The 10,898-nt window shown below is 33.6% G+C and overlaps 1 protein-coding gene and 1 long non-coding RNA gene across 2 annotated transcripts in view; both read left to right on the top strand.

The window, feature by feature from the left end:
- Positions 1 to 10,898, top strand: part of LOC307173587 (H-2 class II histocompatibility antigen, E-S beta chain-like) — a 136,581-nt gene that overhangs the window by 40,518 nt on the left and 85,165 nt on the right. The gene's annotated exons all lie outside the window — the stretch shown is intronic.
- On the top strand, positions 1,872 to 4,963 carry LOC307173595. The gene is made up of 3 exons (XR_013823881.1): positions 1,872 to 1,985; positions 2,997 to 3,157; positions 4,887 to 4,963. It is a non-coding gene; the product is annotated as an uncharacterized lncRNA (long non-coding RNA).

Here is a 10,898-nt window from a genome sequence, read left to right as displayed (position 1 = left end):
ATCACATAGCCTTGACATCGCGATTGCGATATGATTAATTGTGCTGCACTAATGATTACTGAAGGATCATGTGACACTCAAGACTGAAGTAATGATGCAAATTCAGCTTTGATCACAGGAAATAAGTAAATTTAAAAATGTTACACTATATTCAAATAGTCAAACAGTTAGGCTATTTTAAACTTAATTTTAATTAACTGAGCATTGGTGTTTTGGCACAGAGTTGACAACTCAGTTGCGGTCCGTGCGGGCATGAATCTCAGAGTTTGTGGAACCATGTCAACTGCCTGTTGCTTGTTTATCTTTGTTTTCTTCGGAACAGGTGCTTGGAAATGTTCATTGTCACATCTGTAAAAACAAACAAAAAACAAAACACTTGAGCATGCTCATAACACATACACATCAAAAACACATCAAATAAACTGTAGGTATTATTATCATTATCAATCACTAATGGCCATGGATTAAAAAAGACAACAGTTGTTGTAATTTCATACAAGAACATGTACTTTTGTATTATGACGATGTAAACAATTGCATTTCATCAGTAAAATATAACGTCTGTTTACTCAGTATGATTCTTGATCACACTGAGAACTGAACGACACCTGCGTTCCCCTCTGCGAGGTGCTGGAGAAGGAGAGCTTGATGCAGCCACATTCCTAAAAAAAAAAAAAAAAAACACGCATTGTCCAAAATAAACTGATTAATGGTTATGGACGCATAATGTATGTATATATCTGTTGATGGGCCATAGACCGCGTCAGACCGCGAGTATCTGTTGATGGGCCATAGGCTATAGACCGCACGCATTTAGAGCATTTCAAACATGTACACCTGTATTCACAAACTTCTGTGCATAAGGCAGTATTTTACCATGATAAGCTGGGCCATAGGCTAACCAAAATCTAACATTTTATACATAAAAATATATTGTCTAGTATTTAAACAGTATCACATTTTAACTGAAGCTAAAATATATTTGGACCAAATCACATAGGTTATATTTACATAGATATCCGCAAAGCTAAATTAGGCATAAGGCAGTATTTTAACATGATAATCAGTGTCAGAAGCTAAACAAAACTGAGCTAAATATATTGTGTATATTAATATGTTTAGTAACTTATCACATTACAAATGTTTACACCTGAGCATAGTTTACAAGAAAGTAAGGGACACTGTTAGGCAATATTTCCCATAAGATGTCAAAAGCTAGCCAAAACTAGGCACAATATAGTCTGAAATTTATACAAGAACTATATTATCAGAAGAAGAATTATATAACACCAAACAACTTACTCCGTATCCTTGGCAGGATCAACTCTCTTCAAAATACAACTGTTCGTCATCTTGAGTTTCAATCTTGCTCTGAGGAAAAGGTGAATTCTTCCTCGCTGTCCAGAATCCTCTGAAGGGCGTCTTTACCGGAGTAGCGTGCCATACTCAAAACGCGATGAACTATCAGTGAATCTGATGAAGGAACTTCGTGTTTTTGTATCATTGATCAGGGGCATGTGTGATGCATATAGATCACCTACACTGTAAATGATTTCTGTTGTTTTCACAGCATTATACTGTTTTTCTCAACAGTTTCTTGCTGTATAACCTATGTACAGTATGTTACTGTAGATTTTGTTGCTTTCACAGTATTGTTGTGTATTTTCAACAGTTATGTACTGTGCACACAGTTGACAGTATGTTACTGTAGATTTTCAATGCATTCTGGGAAATTATTAGTTACTGTAAATCTAAATACAGCAGTGCAAATTGACCGCGAAAAACACCACACACAATTCCACAAGTCAAATTGCTAGCCTAAGCCTAACGTTATCCTTACATAAAACATTTTCAGGACTGGGTGACCAGTAACAGCCTTAATTTCTGTCAGTGGGGGGTGCATGAGAGCGCAGAATGAGTTTTTCTGTTGTGTCAGTGCATCGTGTAGACCTGTCGTTTCTGCCGACCTGGAACTTCGTCATATGGTAAGTAATAAATCTTAATATTTGTATGCATGGATTCTAGCTAATAACTTTAAAATTATTTAGAGAGTAGCTGACCAGGATTTAGATATTTAATTTAATTGATTCTCAACATTTTACTATAAGCTGTGTACAATATGATAGGCTACTCTAGGTTTCAATGTAGTTTGGGACATTAGGACATGTTACTGTCAATTTAAATACAGTAGTACGCGTGAAATGACCGCGAAAAATAACCACAAGCTGCCGTTTTATGAATAACTCTTCAGTTCCCTGAGTAACGTTGAGAGCGCAGGCCTTTGCATTGTCGCTGTGTCTGTCGGCCAAGTTTTCGCCATAAATATCTGGTTAGTGATGAATCTTTATATTTGTTTTATGCAAACTAAATAGTAGCAGGTTAATGTTAGTTTAGAAGAACTGCCCGCGGCTTATGTTCTATAACGCCTGTAACGCGGATTTCCTTCATGTTGATAGCTAGCCTACTTGATTAATAAATGCAATTTTATAAACATAGATTGCATATGTAGCCTCTTATAAGGTCAGAATGATCTAATAATTGTGTTATTTACCATTTTAAGTCGGTGGAAGCGCCTGCGCGTTCATTATTTTATATCATACGGTTGGGAATTGAAAATCGATAAATGTATCCTGAAATCGGATACCCAAGGTTAGGATTCGGATTCTTGTTATAAAATTTAATTTTCGATTCCTCTTATTGATTTATTCGCGATTATTTTTGTCTAAATCAGAATTTTCTTTTACACGTCTGTGAGGACCTGACCTGGCGATCTGCCAGGACCTTGTGCAGTTACCTCAGTCTATGTTCATTCATACACTTTTGTTACAAATTGATTTCTATTAGTAACACCAATGGCTTTTTATTTTGCACAAGTGATGGTTTAGAGCTTATCCTATTGTGATGTGACTTATTACAGATGATATTGTGATCACTCTTGATTCAGTTGGAATATATATATATATTTTTTTTTTTTTTTTTTTTCTGTGTATTTACAGGTTTTTTGTCAGGATAAATCCTGAAAATTCTAAATGAACATCACAGTTCCAGGTGAGCAGAAAGAGTGGGAAGGTTGTTCGGAGAAAGACCATGGCCTTTAATCCACACGTTGCATCTTACATCAGGGACTTTGCAGAATATGATTGGCAAAATCATTAAGGTAAGAGTAATATTAGGGATGTGCAGCGGAGCCCATATCTGTAGAAATGATTTGTGTCTGAATCTGTATTTAGAAAAATCCAAAAAGGGTGGAAATGACTTAAACTGTAAAAAAGACTTTAAAATGTAATTATGTTCCCTTCACAGTTTACATTTAACAAATATGCCTTGTATAAGTCAAATAATTTGTATTTTTATATTATAATTGTAACATCTCTTTAAATAAGTTTTAATTAAAACATGAAATGGTAAAAAATAGGGTTGAGTGATATGGTCAAAAATCATCTTGATAAAATGTTTCATATCAGTCTGTATTGATAATTATCACAATCAATGTCAAATATTTATTTATTTTAAGTTTTAAATGTTCTCAAACATACATTAAATAATGAAGACAACAGGTAAAGTTAAAATATAATGAAATGTAATAGGGGTGGGAATCTTTTGATTCAATGATTGGATTCAAATCGATTCTTTGGGTCACGATTTGTTTCAAAAGAGGCGGTACTTTTGAAATTGGGAATTCTCTTTTGAATCAAATTTCAATTTGATATATGCATAGAATCGATTTAAAATCTCTGATCAAATCTAAAATCAAATCTATGCATATATCTAAATGAAATTTAATTCAAAATCGAGAATTGAACAGAAGAGAAATGATCAGCAGCTGTTATTTAGTTTAAATTATACACACCTCATATCTGCGTTAATTTAATCTAACCCGCTGCCGCTCAGCGTTCACATTCGCCTCTCACGGCGTGAGCTCACGCACGTCTTTTTCATCATTAAAATTAGTAAGCATCAAGTCGACAGACATATATGAAAGGAACTGACTATCGTAAGCATTGTAAGCCTAATTGATCGTAGAGACCATTGGTGGTAATTGCTCTATAATCAATTTAAGGTTACAATACTTTGGGGAAACGCAGCCCTGGTCAGTGGCCGATTGTTTGGAGTCAGAGATAGAGGCTGTTTCTCAATTCCAAGAACGCAGAGAACGGACTTGTGTTCTCGTGGAGACCGGTCTTGCCAAGCTTCCTTGGAAGAACGAACTCGGAACCGGCCGCAATGACTTCTGGGACACCAGGCGAGTACTAGCTCAAGTCTGCATTCGATGCATCCTCGGTATCAAGAACACATCCGGGTTCTTTCATGCGTCCTCTGTACTTGCGTTCTTGAGAATTGGGTCTGAACTTCGACGGTTAATGATGACGTAAAACGAGAACACAAGGACGCAAGATCGCTGAAGAACGCATATTGAGAAACACCCATAGAATACGGGCCATTGCCTTCTCAATATTTATTACTTTAGCTTCTGATACAGGACATGTTCATTCTCTTTTATAGAGTATTTGTTCGTTACCACATAAAACCGCTTGCGTGTCCATGTTGAACGTGTTTCTTATATGTAAAAACTAAAGTAGCCTACCTAAGCTATTTTCTGTGCTACAAACTAGTGTTTACAATTATGACAAATTCAATACATCAAAATATCAAGAAGCATAACAACAAGCTTTTTTGTACAGCTAGAAATAACTATAAGCGGATGATACCGGAAGCCAGACACATTTCATTTATAAATGGCCGTGCCACTCTTCCGTGAAAAATAAGGTGGATACCATAAGAAAAACAAACTCTCCTAAAAAGGTGTTGATAATGTGAGTTAGGTTTTTTCTATTATTAGTTGTATTTTTTGCCTCTGATTGATTTGTGCTTATCATTCCTTGCAGGATTATCAGAAGTGTTGTCGCTCTTCTACCACTTGACACCATCACTACCCTCCTCACCTGGCCTTCATCCTCACCTGTCTTGCTTTCTTTCTAAGTTTCTTTTTTACCTGTTCAGGATCATTTTTGCATGAATTGAAATACATGAATTCTTCACTGATCTTAATTATTAAATATATATTGTTCATTAGTCTTCTTTTAAAGAGATTGTTATTGTTGTATTATATTACATTATTATTATTACTAATGTATTGTTTAAAAATACACAATAAACCTTGTTGTGCAGTTAAAGCTTCAATTGTTCTTTTTTCTATTTCCCATTAACAGTTAAAATAATATTCCTACAGATTTTCTACATATTCTACAGGTAACACAGTAGCCCTATAAAAGTAAATAAAATAACATTTCATAACTGTATAATACTATACAGTATTACTAAAAATCAACGGTGTAATACTGTGTTTTAACGTGGTAAAAAATTACAGTAAAATAATGTATTTAATTTTACAGTATGCTTAACAGTACTGTATTTAGTGTTACAGTAATTTTACTGTTGAATGAAATACAGCATCTACTGGATAATTGTTGCCAGTAAGTTACTGTTAATTTGACAATAAATTTTTTACAGTGTAAACTATTTACCATGTGAATAGCACCTGGGGTATGGCGGCCTCAGCTCATTAGAGATGAAAGGAGAACGAAAAAACTGTACATCTCCATGGTTTCAAACGGATTACATAAAATGAGAATATTTGTTTTTGATATGAATTACTTAATTTAAAAGTAGACATTCCAAGCTTTATAAAGACATCTCTCATGAAAGTGTGGCTAATATTCGCTGAGTACAGTTTATTTTCAGACACGTTTTAGAATGGACTTCACTGACAGAGATGGCAGAACTCGCATCATGTTTAAACCATTTCTGATGACCAACAAAACACATATCTCTGACTGGTGGAAAAACTTGTAACTCCATTTGAGCTTGATTTGGTCAAAAATGTCAAAAATGGCATTAAAAAGCATTAGATTTAATTTGAAGATACCTGCTGAAACCCTGTTCTGTCATTAATTACTCACCTTCAAGCCCCAAAAAGGTAGTAAAGACATCAGTGCTTTGTGATAAAAACATAATTTGGCACTTTATTTACATATAATCTCCAACGCTGTCATGATCCTGCCATCTAGTCCTTGAGGTTCTTTAATTCTTGAGGCAGGATCATGACAGACCCATGTTTTATGTGGACACACATTTCCTTTTTCTGGGCCATGTGCTTGTGTTGTCTCATCATCTAGCCCCGCTCTCCTTGTTATCCTTGTTTAGTCATTATTGTTTCCCCATTATCACCTGTTGCCCTCATTATTTGTTCCCTATTTAATCCCCTCATGTCTGCTGTCTTGTGTCGCTTCATTGTCATTCAATGTCAAACTTTGTCAAACATTGTCAAACATTGTCAAACATTGTGTGATCACTCTGTGAGTATTCCTGTCAAGTGGATTGTCTAGTGTAGTTCTGATCTTGTATTTGCTGTTTGTTTATTGTCTAGTTAATTGTCAAAGTCATAGTCCAGTTTAGTCACACGTTGTCCTGTCTAGTCTTGTTTTGCCCCCTCGTGGGTTTTGTTTTCCCTTTTATTTGTATATAATAAACCTAGTGTGTCCTGCAAACTGTCTGCTATTGGGTTCATCCTTCAACCTCATAACAAACGCACGTTCACACAACGTCTGCCCTTGCTGCTCTAGTGGAGATGAATATTTTGTAAATAAAGTGGTAATCATTTTTTTTTTCACAAACAAAATACTCGACTTGTCTTTACTAACTTTCTGGTGCTTGAAAGTGGTAGTTGCGTAGAATGTCAATGGAGGGAGAGATAGCTCTCAGATTTCTTTAAAAAGATCTTGATTTGTGTGAACGGAATGTCTTACAGATTTGGAATGACATGAGGATGACTAAATAATGACAGAATTTGTATTTGTAGGTAAACTAACCCTTTAACCATAACCACTGACATCTTGTATTGTTTTGCAGATGCTGTCATAAAATGTCACGAAAAGGCAACTGTTGGACAGTTGGGCCAGGCCATTAATTCCAAGTTGGCAGAACTGAGGTTCCAAAACAAGAAGAAAGAAACAGTTTTATAATAACTTTTTTTTATTATAAATGTTTTGTTCTACAACGTACACTGCACACATTCACACCCAAACATCTAGATACTTATTAAAAACTTATGATTTCAAAAGTTAACATAACTTCAACTAAATTCGTGTTTTCAGTATAGTTGTGTGCAATTTAGGTTGTAGAACATAACTCAAAGTATCCTCAAGTTGTTTACCACAGGCTTTATTTAGCTTGATTCATGTTTGAATCAATTCATGATTGATGTTTTAAGTGCAGTTAATATTACAGTGCTATGCATAAGTTTAGACACCCATGCTAAAGTTGACTAAAAAGAGGAATAAAAAATCATCTTTTGGAAATTGAACTTAATGCCTTAATTTAAAAAATTAGGAAAAATCCAACCTTTAAGGACACCAATTTTCTTTGTGAATGAATAATGTATCGTATATAAATAAATGTTCTTCCTTAAAATACAGGGTGCATAAGTTTGGACACCCCTATGTTAAATTCGCATAGAGGCTGGCAGATTTTTATTTTTAAGTTTTTTTTTTTTTTTTTTTTTTTTTTAGGATACTATGCATCCTGATAAAGTTCCCTGGGTCTTTGGAATTAAAATAGCCCCACATCATCACATAGCCTTCACCATACCTAGAGATTGGCATGGGGTACTTTCCATAAGATCATCTCTCAATGCAAATCAAACTAGCTATTAGGCTAACTGAAATAAAACCATGCCAATCTCTAGGTATGGTGAAGGCTATGTGATGATGTGGGGCTATTTTAATTCCAAAGGCCAAGGGAACTTTATCAGGATGCATAGTATCCTGGATCCATGAAGTAACTGGCCTTTAAAAATAAAAATCAGCCTGCCTCTATGGGAATTTAACATAGGGGTGTCCAAACTTATGCACCCTGTATTTTAAGGAAGAACATTTATTTATTTACGATACATTATTCATTCACAAAGAAAGTTGGTGTCCTTAAAGGTTGGATTTTTCCTAATTTTTTAAATTAAGGCATTAAGTTCAGTTTCCAAAAGATGATTTTTTATTCCTCTTTTTAGTCAACTTTAGTATGGGTGTCTAAACTTATGCATAGCACTGTATATGTACTTACTTTACCCTGTTTGTCAGCATCAATAAAAACATAATTTTGTGTAGTAGTGTGTTCCTGAATGCAATGTAAATATTTACATATATGGAGACTATTTGCATCAAGTGGGAGTAAATGTGAATATATTATATGAAAACATGTTTAGGTTTATTTACATATATATGAAGTATACTAAAAGAAGCACTGAATATTTGAGTATGTTTCAGAATAGATTTACATACAGTATACAGAAATCTAATGTTAACAAATATTAGACGTTAATATATGCACATATATTGCAAATTAATATATTTACATAGATAAGCATCTAAATGTATTTACATACAAAGGAAATTAATATATGTAAATATTTCCAATAAAATACATTTACATATAAAGAAATCTAATATGTTAACAAATATTAGAAATTAATATATGCACATATATTGCAAATTAATATATTTACATATAATGGAAATTAATATATGTAAATATTTCCAATTACAATATATTTACATATAAAGAAATCTAATATGTTAACATATATTAGAAATTAATATATGCACATATTTTGCAAATGAATATATTTACATAGATTGATATCTAAATGTATTTACATATAAAATAAAGAAATATATGTAAATATTTCCAATCAAAATATATTTACACATATTTAATATATGTGAAAAATATTAAAAAGGGGCCAAAATCAAATATTTAAATATATTTTTAATATATATTTCAAAATATATTTACATATAAATATAACATATATTTTAATCTATTTAGATTTAATACATTTAAATATATGAAAATATATTTATTATTAATATATTTCAATATATGTGTCTTCTGTATGGGGCTGATCAATAGTATTAGAGTATAGTATAGTATAGTATAGAGATTTATTGTCTAAATGTATAGTTGAAGCAATTACAATTTTCTTTTAATCTTTTCAAAGGCAGGGTTAAAATTCAGGGAAACTCTATCTTGTTCATTTTTCGAAATGACAACACCTAAGTAATTAACATCTTTTTAGCGCAATTTTCCACCGGACAAAATTGCGCTTGTTAACTCATGATTTCTGTTCTGTCTGTGCGCACCAATCTTGCACTTCTATCTACTCCTCAACCAGACCACCTAGAGACTTCGGGTTTTCGGCATTATGTTAAGGAAGGTCTAATCTCGGGAACGCACAAAAAAAAATCCAGGAAAAGATTTACTATCTCTTAGTGTTGTGATCCCATGAGGTGAGAAAATTGCGCTAAAACACTCACTGAGTTTTTATTACTTGTTTAACAGGAATACCATCCAAAGATAAAAGGGAGGATTTTTTTAATCTAAAATTTCACATTTTTTAATATTAAGGTACAAACCTGAAGCATTAGAAAACAACTGAATAGTTTTGATTGCCTGATGAACCTCGGTCGGATTTTTTAAAAACAGGGCTGTATCATCTGCTAATTGACTAATTAAAATACTTCTACCAGCTATATGAATTCCTTCTAGCTTACTATCCTAAATAAAATAACAGAAGATTTGAGCTACAATAAGAAAGAGGTATACGGATGCTGGACAGCCTTGCCGAACACCTCTCTCTAAAAAAAATCTCTGTGTACTGTGTAGTGCTGTGTCCTAATTTCACTGAGCTATTTCCCCCAGCATACAACGTTTTCATTGCATTACAAAAAAAGGCCTGAAACCAAAACGCTCTAAACAAAAAAAAAAAAAAATGAAAAAAATTAAAAGATGCTCAATCGTGTCTAAAGCTTTGAAGAAGTCCAAAAACAGAATTAAACTATCGTCCTCAATAAGTTCAGAGTAATCAATGAGGTCAAAAACAAGTCTGATATTATTAAAGATATGACGATTTTTCATAAAACCTGACTGATTTTCATCAATAATGGAGTTCAAAACCAATTTAAAACGTTTAGAGAAAATAAGAGCAAACAATTTATAATCATTATTAAGAAGGCTAACAGGTCTCCAATTGTCTAAGAGAAGAATATCCTTTTTAGGTTTAGGTATTAAACAAATGACACCTTGCTTCATACTAACAGAAAGCTCAGAGCAATTTAAACTCTCTGTAAACACTTGCAGGAGGAACGGAGATAACAGCTCAGAATATAACTTATAAAATTCAGCCGTTATCCCATCACTACAGGAGATTTGTTAATTTTTAACTGTGAAATTGAATCCTTAAAGGAGAACTCCGGTCAATTTTAACATTGAGCTAATTTTTTTTGTACATTTGGAGTGCTGTCAATACAGAGAACAACAACAAAAATCGGTGTTGCCTACACCGAGTTATTCTATTTTTAAAATTTGCACCCTGTTGACTTCAATGGGGAAAGTAGTAAACCTGCTTTTAGCCTCTTGACATCCTTGATGTGTCATTACAAGTGCACAGAAAATGTGATTCCTTCTGAGTGAACACGAGTGAATCTGACTGCAGTAGATGTGAAAGATAGGTTTAGTTGCTATGATCACGCGCGTGAACTCGGCAATCGACTACTTTGGACTTCAACCGAAAACAGGATGTAAACACAGGTATTTGCGCTGGCTTAAATAACATCATTTTTATACATATCTTTCACATCTACTGCAGTCAGATTTACTCGTGTTCACTCAGAAGGAATCACTCACATTTTCTGTGCACTTGTAATGACACATCAAGGATGTCAAGAGGCTAAAAGCAGGTTTACTACTTGCCCCATTGAAGTCAACAGGGTGCAAATTTTAAAAATAGAATAACTCTGTGTAGGCAACCCCGATTTTTGTTGTTGTTCTCTATATTGACAGCACTC

This window comes from Squalius cephalus, assembly GCF_949319135.1.
Source record: "Squalius cephalus genome assembly, chromosome: 16".
Lineage (NCBI taxonomy): Eukaryota > Metazoa > Chordata > Actinopteri > Cypriniformes > Leuciscidae > Squalius > Squalius cephalus.
Note: the sequence above shows the minus strand (reverse complement) of the source record. Positions and strands in the feature narration are given on the sequence as shown.